Source organism: Tachyglossus aculeatus, chromosome X1 (genome assembly GCF_015852505.1).
Source record: "Tachyglossus aculeatus isolate mTacAcu1 chromosome X1, mTacAcu1.pri, whole genome shotgun sequence".
Taxonomy (NCBI): domain Eukaryota; kingdom Metazoa; phylum Chordata; class Mammalia; order Monotremata; family Tachyglossidae; genus Tachyglossus; species Tachyglossus aculeatus.
The window spans coordinates 72,965,518-72,978,270 of record NC_052101.1 but is presented as its reverse complement, the minus strand read 5'-3'; the positions used below and the strand labels follow the sequence as shown (position 1 = coordinate 72,978,270).

The window sequence follows — 12,753 nt, the reverse complement described above, 5'->3', positions numbered from 1 at the left end:
CAATGGATGCTTCAAAATATGCATCAGAGTGGAGGTTAGTGGTTTTCCCATTTTGGATTTTGATAATGCCAGGAAGACATGAAGCTCAAAGATGTTTGCACTTGATTTTTTTGTGTGTAAATAATTTTACCCTTTTTTATATGGAAGGTTATTCTGTACACAGTGATAAATCAAGTAAACTGCATACATTCCTTTAAAAATAGACTGGAAAGGCAGTCTATTCTGTCTTCATTTCAGAAAGACAAAGCCCAAAAGAGGAGATGGTTGAAGTTTACAAAATCATATAGTACATGGGTATGGCAAATGAGAAATTGTATACCAAATTCCTCACCAACAGGTTGAGTGGGTCACCTTCGCTCTAAAACCGATTCTTCTTCCTAACTTTCCCATCAAAACAACACAATCACCCTCCCTCTCTTTGAAGCTGTCAGCCTTGATACCATCCTCGACTCCTTGCCCCCACCAGTTATCTATATCTATGTATACCTAAAGACATATATTTCATTCTTCCATTAATTCAATCATATTTAATGAGTGCTTACTGTGTGCAGAGCACTGTACTAAGCCTTGGGAAGTACAAGTTGGCAACATATAGAGATGGTCCCTACCCGTTAAGCCCTATTCATATTCTAATCACTGGGGTTGATAATCAGGTGGGACACAGTCCCTGTCCCATTTGGGGCTCACAATCCAAGCCAGAGTGAGGAGGATTTAATCTCCATTTTACAGTTGAGGTAACTGAGGCACAGGGAAGTTATTTGTCCAAGGTCACATACCAGAAAAGTGGTGTAGAGAGGATTAGAACCCAGGTCCACCTCTGACTCCAAGGTCCATGCTCTTTTCACTAGGTCACCCTGCTTCTCACATTCATCCCCTTCAACTCTCACATGTAATTGGTCATTCTCAGTCTCTTTTGCAGGCTCCTCCTCCCCCTCCCATCCCCTTACTGTAGGGGTTCCTCAAGGGTCAGTTCTTGGTCCCCTTCTGTTCTCTACCTACACTCACTCCCTTGGTGAATTCATTTGCTCCCACGACTTCAACTATCATCTCTACGCTGATGACACCCAAATCTACATCTCTGCCCCTGCTCTCTCTCCCTCCCTTCAGGCTCGTGTCTCCTCCTGCCTTCAAGGCATCTCCATGTAGATGTCTGCCCGCCATCTAAAACTCAATATGTCCAAGACTGAACTCCTTATCTTCCCTCCCAAACCCTGCCCTCTCCCTGACTTTCCAATCACTGTTGACAGCACTACCATCCTTCCCGTCTCACAAGCCCACAACCTTGGTGTCATCCTCGACTCTGCTTTCTCGTTCACCCCTCCCATCCAATCCATCACCAAAACCTTACGGTCTCACCTCCGCAACAACACCAAGATCCACCCTTTTCTCTCCATCCAAACTGCTACCCTGCTGGTTCAATCTCTCATCCTATCCTGACTGGATTACTGGATCAGCCTCCTGTCTGATCTCCCATCCTCCTGTCTCTCCCCACTTCAATCTGTACTTCACGCTGCTGCCCGGATCATCTTTGTGCAGAAATGCTCTGGGCATGTTACTCGCCTCCTCAAAAATCTCCAGTGGCTACCAGTCAACCTACGCATCAGGCAAAAACTCCTCACTCTCGGCTTCAAGGCTCTCCATCACCTTGCCCCCTCCTACCTCACCTCCCTTCTTTCCTTCTGCAGCCCAGTGCACACCCTCTGCTCCTCTGCTGCTAATCTCCTCACTGTGCCTCATTCTTGCCTGTCCCGCTGTCAACCCCCAGCCCACGTCCTCCTCCTGGCCTGGAATGCCCTCCCTCCACACATCCGCCAAGCTAGCTCTCTTCCTCCCTTCAAAGCCCTACTGAGAGCTCACCTCCTCCAGGAGGCCTTCCCAGACTGAACCCCTCCTTCCTCTCCCCCTCCTCCCTCTCCCCATCCCCCCCACCATACCTCCTTCCCCTCCTCACAGCACTTGTATATATGTATATATGTTTGTACATATTTATTACTCCATTTACTTTACTTGTACATATTTATTCTATTTATTTTATTTTGTTAATATGTTTTGTTTTGTTGTCTGTCTCCCCCTTCTAGACTCTGAGCCTGCTGTTGGGTAGGAACTGTCTCTATATGTCGCCAACTTGTACTTCCCAAACGCTTAGTACAGTGCTCTGCACACAGTAAGTGCTCAATAAATACGATTGAATGAATGAATGAATGAATGAACGAATTGGTCACTAAATCTGGTCAGTTTTTCCTACATAACATTTCCTGGATACACTCCTTTCTCTCAACATAGACAGCTACTACCTTGGAGTAGGAACTGGCATATTCTGGCTAATCTACTGCACAGCCTCCTCACTGGTCTCCCTGCCTCCAACCTATTCCCTCTCCAGTCTGTAATATAATTTTAAATTTATTGTGCAGTACACATCTGTCTACTCCATTTTTTTTATGGTCTTGTGCTGTCGAGTCATCTGCAAACCATAGCAACACCATGGACACATCTCTCCCAGAACGCCCCACCACCATCAACAATTGTTCTGGTAGTGTAGCCATAGAGTTTTCTTGATAAAAATATGGAAGTGGTTTACCATTGCCTCTTTCCATGCTGTGACCTTAAGCCTCCATCCGCAACTCTCTCCATGCCACTGCTGCCTAGCACAGGTGAGTTTTCTCTTGTAACAGAATGTCTTCTATTTGCTAGCCACTGCCCAGGCTAGGAATGGAATGGATATGCCACTGCTTGACTCTCCCTCCCATAGTCAAGACTGGTAGAGTACTGGAAACCTCCAGATGCGACCCTGAGAGGGTTCCACTCCAATAGCTACTCATTTTTCCATGTATTAAACAGAAACATCTGAGCAAGGCATTCCACTACCTCTAAGTCCTGAACCTCTCAGCTCTCTTCATCTGCTGTACTCCAGCCTGCATTCTTTGCTCCCCCCTAGCTCAGCTTCTTACTGTGCCTCTTTCTAAACTCTTCTGCTTTCTACCACTTGCTCAAGCCTTTCTTCCTATGTGGAACTCCCTCCTCCTTCAAATCCACCAAATCACAGCTATCCCCATTATCAGAGTCCTTCTGAAATCCCACCTTCTCCAGGAGGTCTTCCTCCTCCTTACCAAATCTCCTTTTCGACAGTTTTTGTCATTCCAATAACTTCCATTAACATTTTTGTTTGTATACATCATTAGACTTTACATGCATCTTGAATTATGTTAATTTATACCTTTTATCTATTTATTCAGCCATATTCCTTCTACGACACTTTTAGCACTGCTTTCTCCTGCTTTCACTATTTGTAAATGATTTGTGTTTAAGCTCCTCAGAAACAGGGAATGATCAAGTGTTTACTACAGGGCTCTGCTCACAAAAGGTGCCCAATAAATACCATTGATTGGTAGATTGATTGAAGCTTGAATGGGACAGGTAGAAACATAACAAAAAGAAGAACTTCCCAAAGCAGGTGATAAGTGTTTGGTAAGCGTTACTGGAGAAAATTGTGCAAGCCAAAGATGTCAGCAGGTTCAATAGGGGATTGATTCAATTTATGAACGAGCAGCCCATAAATGGGTTACTGGACATAAACTTAAGCAAAGCTGAGGGAAATGGGGTATTGGATGGTCCATTCCTAGGCCCAGTGTGGCCAAGGACCATGTATAATTCAATTCAATTGTATTTATTGAGCACTTACTGTGTTCAGAGCATTGTACTAAGCACTTGTGAGAGTACAATACAGCAATAAACAGGCATTCCCTGCCCACAATGAGCTTAGTCTCACAGCTTATTCTCACTTGTATATTTTCTCTCAGTGCTTAGTACAGTGCTACGCCTAGAGTAGGTGCTTAATAATAATATTAATAATGACATTTATTAAGAGCTTACTATGTGCCAAGCTCTATTTTAAGTGCTTAATAATGTAAATAATATTACTACTATGTCAATGAGGGTAACCTTCTTTAAGTATCCTATTACTATTGTCAGGTTTCGTGGCCTACTGGAAAAAGCACAGGAATGGGAGTCAGAACATCCAGATCCCATTTCAGGCTCTGCTGCTTGCCTGCAGTGTGTCCTTAGGCAAGTTACTTAATTTCCCAAGGCCTCAATTTCCTCATCTGTGAAACAGGGTTCCAATATCTGTTCTCCCTTCCTCTTAGACTGTGGCTTACTGCACTGATGCCATTCTCCACAGTGCCTGGTGATGTTTTAGTTCTCCCTCATTGGTGTCCCCATTTTCCTGATGCCTCTGGTCCAAGGTCACCTCTCTTCTGTTATGACCTAAATTGTTGGGTGTTTCCAGGGCTTTTTAGCCTTGTGTGGGAGAGGGGCTGCTTCTTATCTGATTATCTTATATATCTACCCCAGTACTGGACACATGCTAAGTACATAATAAATACTATACCATGATTATAGAATACTGGGTTGGGAAGATCTTGAGTTTGAAGAAGCAATGGCTGTGTTTATGTTCTAATGCTCTAAATATGTGTGCGTGACACCTACACAATAACAAAATATATTTTTTTCATCTGCAGTTATTTGATATCTAGTTGTGTTATGCTCTAAGCTAATCATTAATAATTGCAGACCCACATATGAAAAGTATGCAACTTTGAGGCTAAATTAAATATCACACGTGTAAATTTGTTAAAAAGGAACAAATCACAGATTCAATGTGGAAAATTTTTGTGGCAGCTACACATCAAGGTAATGTACCGAAAAAGTGATGAATGAAATTCAGTTGGGATGTGTCACAGAGAGAATTCTATTTCCTATCGGGTATTTAGTTATGAATTATATAGCTGTCATTTGGGTAGGAAGATGACACTACTTAAAGTGAGATTTTCATCAGTGTGCAAGGGTGATTGGTAACACCAATGAGCAAATGACAATTCATTATGTAAAGAGTGCACCTTACTGCATGGATGCTGTTCTGCACAGTGAGTGGTGCTGTTTTAGTTCTCCTTCGTGATGTCCCCATCTTCTTGATGCCTCTCTTCCAAGACAGTCACCTGCTGCTGTCTCCCACCTCTCCTCTGCTATGACCCAAAGTCTTTTATTTTTCCAACGTAAGCAGGAAATGGTGCCAATCCTCCCAAAATTCGATTGCTGAGTACAAATAGATGATGGTCAGCAAGAGTTAGAAGACAGCCTAAAGACTGATTGAAATTGTAGAAAGCATTTAGATTAGATGTTTATGTGTGAAAAGGGAGGGAGTTAGGATTCTGTACCCTTAAGAGTGGGAATGTTACTGGAAAAGAAAGGGCCTGGTGAGTCAGAACAAGTAGCAAGAAAATAGATAAGGAAAGAATCTTATCAATGAACTAAAACATGCAGTGTCTGGATTATCAGTGAAGACGTGAAACACCACCCAAACAGATCAACTGATCACGTTTTTACTCATATTCAGGGAAGCCCTGTGCAAAAGTCAAGCTGTATTTTTCATCTTCATCTAACATCACCAGATAATATTTACTGATTGCCCACAGTGTGTGAGGCAGATACCAAGCACACAGGCATGATAACTTAGTTTCTGTTGTCTAGAAGGAAGGCCAGAGGGCTGATTAGTTGCACTCAGTCAGTATTGAATCCTAATCCAAACGTTTGGTCATGCGGAAAAAAAAATTAAGTGAAATATTGAAAACTGATTTTAGCACAATGAAGTGCTTGAACAAAACAATTCTGGGAGTGTAAATTTCAACGAAAGTCAGGGAAAGCACACTGTGATCAGCATCAATGCAGAAACTAAACCTGGGAAAATAGACTGCTAGTGTTACTTAGTTACATCGTAGTTGAGCCTCAGAACCTGCCCACTGAGTGTCCCCACCCACCCCTAGTATTTGCTGCTTGTTGGCAAATATGAACTTCTGGAGTCGTTTACGCTATTATTCATAAACTAAAGAACAGGTTGGCCCAGAATTTTAGAATATTATTGACTTGGCAGCACATTAGCTGCAAAACAAGAGCTACTGTTACTGGTTCTTTCTAACACAAGGATTCCGTGACTGAGTTTCTAAGGGTAATTTGGAGTTGGAATGCTGCATTTCAAGGAACAAATAGAACTCCCTTTTCCTCGTGTGTTTTCCAAACAAGTTTCTCTTTCCTTAACTGCAAGTTAACCATTTTCTAGGCTAATACATCAGAGCTGGTCACTGCTTGAATTCATTCCATTTGCATGTGGGTATATATACATATGTGTGTGCATATCATATTATAGTGCTAAAGTTGAGATACTGAGATTTACTACCAAAACAGTGTCTCCCATATTTTTTATGCAACAATCACTTTCTCATCAAATATATTTCGAGGAAATCTTTATCTCTTAAAAATCAAATGACTTGATACCACAAAGAATCATAAGCTAAGACTGGCAAAAAGTGTGATCAGCAGTGTTAACTGCAAAATAAGATGTTTATTTCATTGCAGTGACCTATTCTCCAGGACCCATATTTGAAACCTGTTAGATATTCTTTGTTTCCACAGAGAAAAGGTAATGTTGTTCATTGTAATGTTTGCTGATACTGTAGTTGTTAATGATCTGAGAGTCTTTGAAATATACATATAGTGAGATAATTTTTATGAAATTTGTTCCAATGAAACCAGCTGCTTCTTTACTAAGAAATAACTGCAATCTGACTTGATGGATGGCTCAGATTTAAGACCCTTAGTGCAAAAATGCTACTAAGTCTTCTCCTTAACACCCTCAGCGTTGGTCAGTGGTGCAAAGAGAAACAATTTACTCTGGGAACCCTTACTGTGCTACTGTTCAATCATTTGTAAGCTGTTCAATGACTTGTTTGTTAACATTTATTAAGGGCCTCACAACATGCTGGACATTGGGGTAGGAATAGGGGAGCTGAAGAAAGTAGAAGCTCCAGAGCTATATTTTTGTGTTTTCCCATCACTAAAGATAGCATCACCATCCTCCCTGTCTCACAATCCTGTAAACTTGGTGTTATCCTGGACTCATCTCTCTCATTTAACCCACATATTCCATTGTTCACCAAATCATGTCAGTTCAACCTTCACTGTATTGCTAAAATCCACCATCTCTCCATTCAAACTGATACCACATTAATCCAAGCACTTATCCTATCCCACCTTGATTACTTCATCAGCCTCCTTGCTGATCTCCTTGCCTCCTATCTCTCCCCACTTCAGTTCATACTTCACTCTGCTGTCTGGATCATTTTTCTACAAAAGCATTCAGTCCATGCTTGCCCACCCAAGGACCTCCAGTGGTTTCCTATCCATCTCTGCACCAAACAGAATTCCGTTACCATCAGTTTTAAAGCACTCAATCACCTTGCCCTCTCCTACCTTGCCTCTCTGATTTCAAACTACAACCCAGGCTGTACACTTCACTTCTCTAATGACAACCTATTCATTCTATCTTGATCACATCTATTTCACTGCCAACCCTTTGCCATTGTCTTAGCCATAGAGAAGCAGCGTGGCTTAGTGGAAAGAGCACAGGCTTGGGAGTCAGAGGTCATGGGTTCTAATCCCACCTCTGCCACTTGTCAGCTGTGTGACTTTGGGCAAGTCACTTAACTTCTCTGTGCCTATTACCCCATCTGCAAAATGGGGATTAAGACTGTGAGTCCCATGTGGGACAACCTGATGACCTTGTATTCCCCCCAGTGCTTAGAGCAGTGCTTGGCACGTAGTAAGTGCTTAACAAATACCATTATTATTATTATTATTATTATTATTATTATTATTATTATTGTCCTGCCTCTGGCTTGGAACTTCCCTCCTCTTCATATCTGACAGACCATCACTCTCCCCACTTTAAAAGCCTTTTATTAAAAGCACATCTCCTCCAAGAAGCCTTCTCTGACTAAGCCCTCATTTCCTTCTCCCACTCCCTTCTGTGTTTCCTTTGTGCTTGGATTTTCACCCTTTATTCACTCCTCCGTCAGCGCAACAGCACTTATGTACATATCTGTAATTTATGTTAATGTCTGGCTCCCCCTGTACACTGTGAGCTCCTTGTGGATATGGAATATGTCTCCCAAGTCTGTTGTATTGCACTCTCCCAAGTGCTTAGTACAATGTTCTGTGCACAGTAAGCACTCAATAAATATGATTGTTTGATTTGTTCATTCAATTTTCTCCACTGGCATTCTATCAGCAAATTTTAGGTTATTCATGCACTCATATGTATTGAGTGTTTACTGTGTGCAGAGCACTGCACTAAGCACTTGGAAAGTACAATTTGGCAACAGAGGCAATCCCTACCCAATAAGGTTATGTGAAATTGCACAAGCCAAAATATTACCTCAGTTTGATAGTAGCAGGGGCAACTCTGCCAGTTCACTCTGCAAGAGGAGCGTCATGGCTTAGTGGAAAAAGCATAGGCCTGGGAGTCAGAGGACCTGGGTTCTAATCCTGGCTCTGCCACTTTCTTGCTATGTGACCCTCAACTTAGTGTCTCAGTTTCCTCATTTGTAAAATGGGGATTAAATCCCTGTTTTCACTCCCCCTTAGATTGTGAGTCCTGTGTGGAACAGGGACTGCGTCTGACCTGATCATCTAGTGCCTACCCCAGTGCTAGTCCAGTTCTTGGCACATAGTTAAGCACTTCACAAATACCACAAGTATTATTAGTATGGATGTTCACATAGGATCTAGGTTCAGTGGTTCTTATGTGCAGTAATACTCCTACCCAATGGAACATTTGTTTCAAATATATGTTTTGCTTAATGTATGAGGAGAATATTCTACCAATAGCTAATATCTGAAATGTATTCTTAAGCATTATCTTTATCAGTAACTTAAATTAATAGGTTTGTGATGATACATTGACATTGTTAAGGGTAACGGCTAGGTGATTTATAAAACAAGGCACTGTTAAAATCTGTATTGTCATTGGGAGACATTTGAGGAAAAACTGCTAGCCTGTATTCAGAGACTAGAAAATGACCATATTTAGGCTTTCCAAAATGGTACAGGAAAGGAAAGTACTCAAAAAGAATGCTGAGACTCAATAAATGAATGTGATGCCAAGAACTGAAGTTTAGGGCAAAGCTTCCTCCTCAGAATTTTTACACTGCCATAAAAGGGTGAATAAGCAGAATGGGCGACCTACCTAACAGTTCAGTATACAACAGACAGAAAAGGCATTGGAGAATACCCCAGGTTCTCCCTCCTTCCTCACCTACCTTTCCAGTAAACTCTTCCCTAGTTCTCTTTGTCACCTGTCAATCAACCATGTTGCTGATATGCCAAATTAATCTTATTAATGAGAAAAATAATAGTAGTAAGAATAGAATTTATTGAGCATCTGTTTGATGTGGTGTGCTATGTACTAGGTGCTTGGGAAATACAGAATAACAAAGTAGTGCATTCCCTGCTCACATAGAGCTTACACTGTAATGGGAAAGAAACATAAAAATATTTTCAATTTGAGCGGTCAAAATAGTTTGAGGGGACATATGTACATAGCTTAAGGAGTGACTCCAGACTCTCTCAGATGTTTATGGAAGATGAGGATCCATAAAACAAAAGAAAAAAATGGAGCAAGTGTTTGCAGTAATGAATACACTGACATTCTCCCAGAAGATGACTCAAGAAGAAGAGTCAGTGCCCTCTTAGCATTTGCGTATTGCCATATTCTCTACTACTGTTGTCAACAATTCTGCACACAATTATTGACCCATAGTTTTCACAGTGACTAGGTTGGCTTTTCGATATCCCTCTCCTACAAATTGTGGTGGCAATTCAGTATGGTTTTCCTTGAGGCCAGTAATTAGTCTGAGTATGGGATAACTGGCTGCAGGAGGAGCTGATCCATCACCCAAACCCCTCAGAAAGGTTTTTCAGGAATGAGATGCCCCCCTTCCTCCAACCCCACACTTTGGGGATAAAACAGCTGTCAAGTCCTGGAGGTACAAATGTTGAGATGTAGAAAGTCTAACACAAGCCAAAGAAGATGTGAAAAACATTGTCTTTGAGCTGAAGCATAGATAAGGACTCAGTGCACATCTTGGCTTTTCCCCTAATTTTCTATTGGATAGGTAATAGCAGATATAGTCTTTCAGTCAATGAGCATCCAGGGTGTTCTACTCTTGAGTATATTGCTGTGTTCAGAAGAACTGTACCAGGTGGTAGGGAAAGTACGACAGAATTAGCAGACACATGCCCTGTACAATCAAGTCAGAGCCAGTCCCTGACCCACACAGGGCTCACAGTCTAAGGAGGAGGGAGAAATGGGATTTTTAATCCCCATTGTAAAGATGAGAAAACTGAGCCCCAAAATAGTGATCTGAGCCTCCTGGCCTCTCCCCCACCTCTCTCCTGCTGTGGGAGAGGAGGAGAGACCCTGAGGCTGGAGTCAGATATCTATGCAGTGGCCAGGAGATTGGGGGGTCGGGTCGGACAGGGAGGAGAGGGGAGAAAGCTTCCATCTAAATTGTAAACTTCCATCTAGATTGTAAGCTTGTTATGGGTAGGGAATGTGTCTTTCATATTGTTGTGTTGTACTCTCCCAAGTGCTTAGTATAGTGCTCTGCCCACACTAAGCGCTCAATAAATTTGATTGACTGACTACATGATTTTGACCCTAGCGTCAAAGAGAAGACAATGAATTACGCCAACCTACAATATATACCACTGTTGCTACATTGTTGGGTAGGAGTCGTCTCTATATGTTGCCAACTTGTACTTCCCAAGTGCTTAGTACATTGCTCTGCATTCAGTAAGCGCTCAATAAATACAATTGAATGAATGAATGAATGAATTGTGATTACAATTACACTTGAGTTTCTCCTCATAGGGGTGCCAGGAAAGGAAACAGGAGGGAAAGTTCTATGGAAGTAGGTCATTGGAGACACAATTGCATAGTACAATGCTATGCACCCAGTAAATGCTCAATAAATGGAGAATAATCATAATAGAGAAGCAACCTGGCCTAGTGAGCTACCTAGTGGCCTACCCAGCATGAGCCGGGGAGTCAGAAGGACCTTGGTTCTACTCTGCCATTTTTATGCTGTGTAATCTTAGGCAAGTCACTTAACTTCTCTGTGCCTCAGTTACCTCATCTGTAAAGTGGGGATTAAGATTGTGAGCCCCATGTAGGACAGGGATTGCGTCCAACCCAATTTGTTTATATCCACCCCAGCACTTAATACAGTGCCTGGCACATAGGAAGTGTTTAACAAATACCATCATTATTATCTACCCCAGTACTTAGAACAGTGCCTGCCCCATAATAAGCACTTAAAAGTACCATTAAAATAAATAAATACCACTGATTGATTGAATCCTTAAAAAGTCTAACTCATTTTGATCTACTGCAGATAAGTACCCATGTTTATATATTTGAAAAAAACCCTAACTCCTACCTTTACTAAGTCACACGCTACTGGTAATCAGAATGGCAGGACTTCAGACATTTTTCCTTACTTGCTAGGGTGGAATTTCTTCTCCTTCCTTCTCTCTCCCCACTCCCTCTTCCCTCCTACTTGGATGTGAGGCTGGAGACAGCAGTACTGAAGTCTCTGATCCTTACCACTTTTAGAAACTAGATTGGGTTGGGAACCAAAGGTCCGAGCCTTTCTATTAGGCAAGGTCTTCTATATGCACATGCCTCTCTAGCCTGTACTAAGATTTCAAAATAGTGCAAACATGGGCACCTCTTCTAGGGCTTTACTCTTTGAATTTCATTCTCCTTTTCTCATCCAGCAGGCCTAATTGTTTAGTGCTATTCCCTTTCTATTTTACCACACTGGGTTTTTATATGTGCATTGTCATTTTTCTTCATTTCAAAGCAGGCAAATACATGTATTGCTTAATTTATGAGGATATAATAATAATATAATAGTATATTCCTTTGTCTGAAATATATTCTTAAGTATTACCTTGGTCAGTAATTTAATTAAATAGGATAGTGACAACACACTGACATTGTTAAGGTTAATGAGCCAATGATTTACAAGACAAGGCACATTTAGTGGTAAGTGGATTTTAGTAATTGTTCCATTCAACAGTGAGAATAACAGTTTGCACATTGATCCACAAATCTAAGAGCAGAGACTCCTGTGTCACTCCTGTCTCATAGGGGCAGAAGCCTATAATCCTGTGGACCTGTGGAAAGGTTTTTCAAAGTTCCAGCAAGATCAAAGCTGGATTCATTGGCTCATATGGTTCCTTTTGCATCAAATGGTTACCAATCCATTCAGAAATTCACAAGTCATTTCTAGTGGGTGGAAATAATACATTTTTCAAGGGGACAAAATGCTTGGAAATTCTGCAGGTGGCACAACTAAAAAAAATGATGAAAAGCCCAGTTCCAGGACAAGGAAAATAAGCTAGGCATTCCATTGGCATTTTTGGTCAGAGAAAACATTCCTGCATTTGAGGTAGAAGGAATAGGGAGTAGGAAGGAAATTTTCCAAAAGGAAATTCAACGAAAAAGTGATCCTGCCACAACTAGATTTTTCTTTCCCATGGTCTTTACAACGTTATAATTTCCTTTAGTATGCAGGAGTAGCCTTAGTCGAATTTCTTCCTAGACTAGATTTCAGGGATGCTAAATCTTCAGTTTCAATGCCATTATCACTAAGCGGACTGTGTGTCATGAGAGTCTCTTTGGTAATTGGGTTACTCCAGATTATTATATGAGAAGAGTTTGATTTTTTTTTTTAAATTGATTGTTGGCAAGAGGCTACAATTGCTGCTTGAAAGCCTGGAACCTTAGTTCAAGGTGTCTCCGATTACCTTGCATTAACAGTAATAAGAGTACAAATGGGAAAATCAAAGCAAAAT

The 12,753-nt window shown here is 41.4% G+C and overlaps 1 non-coding gene across 1 annotated transcript; it reads right to left on the bottom strand.

The window, feature by feature from the left end:
- Positions 1-2,661: 2,661 nt before the first annotated feature.
- LOC119920151 lies at positions 2,662-2,798 on the bottom strand. Its single transcript, XR_005447916.1, has one exon. It is a non-coding gene; the product is annotated as a small nucleolar RNA SNORA7 (small nucleolar RNA).
- Between the last annotated feature and the right edge of the window lie 9,955 nt (positions 2,799-12,753).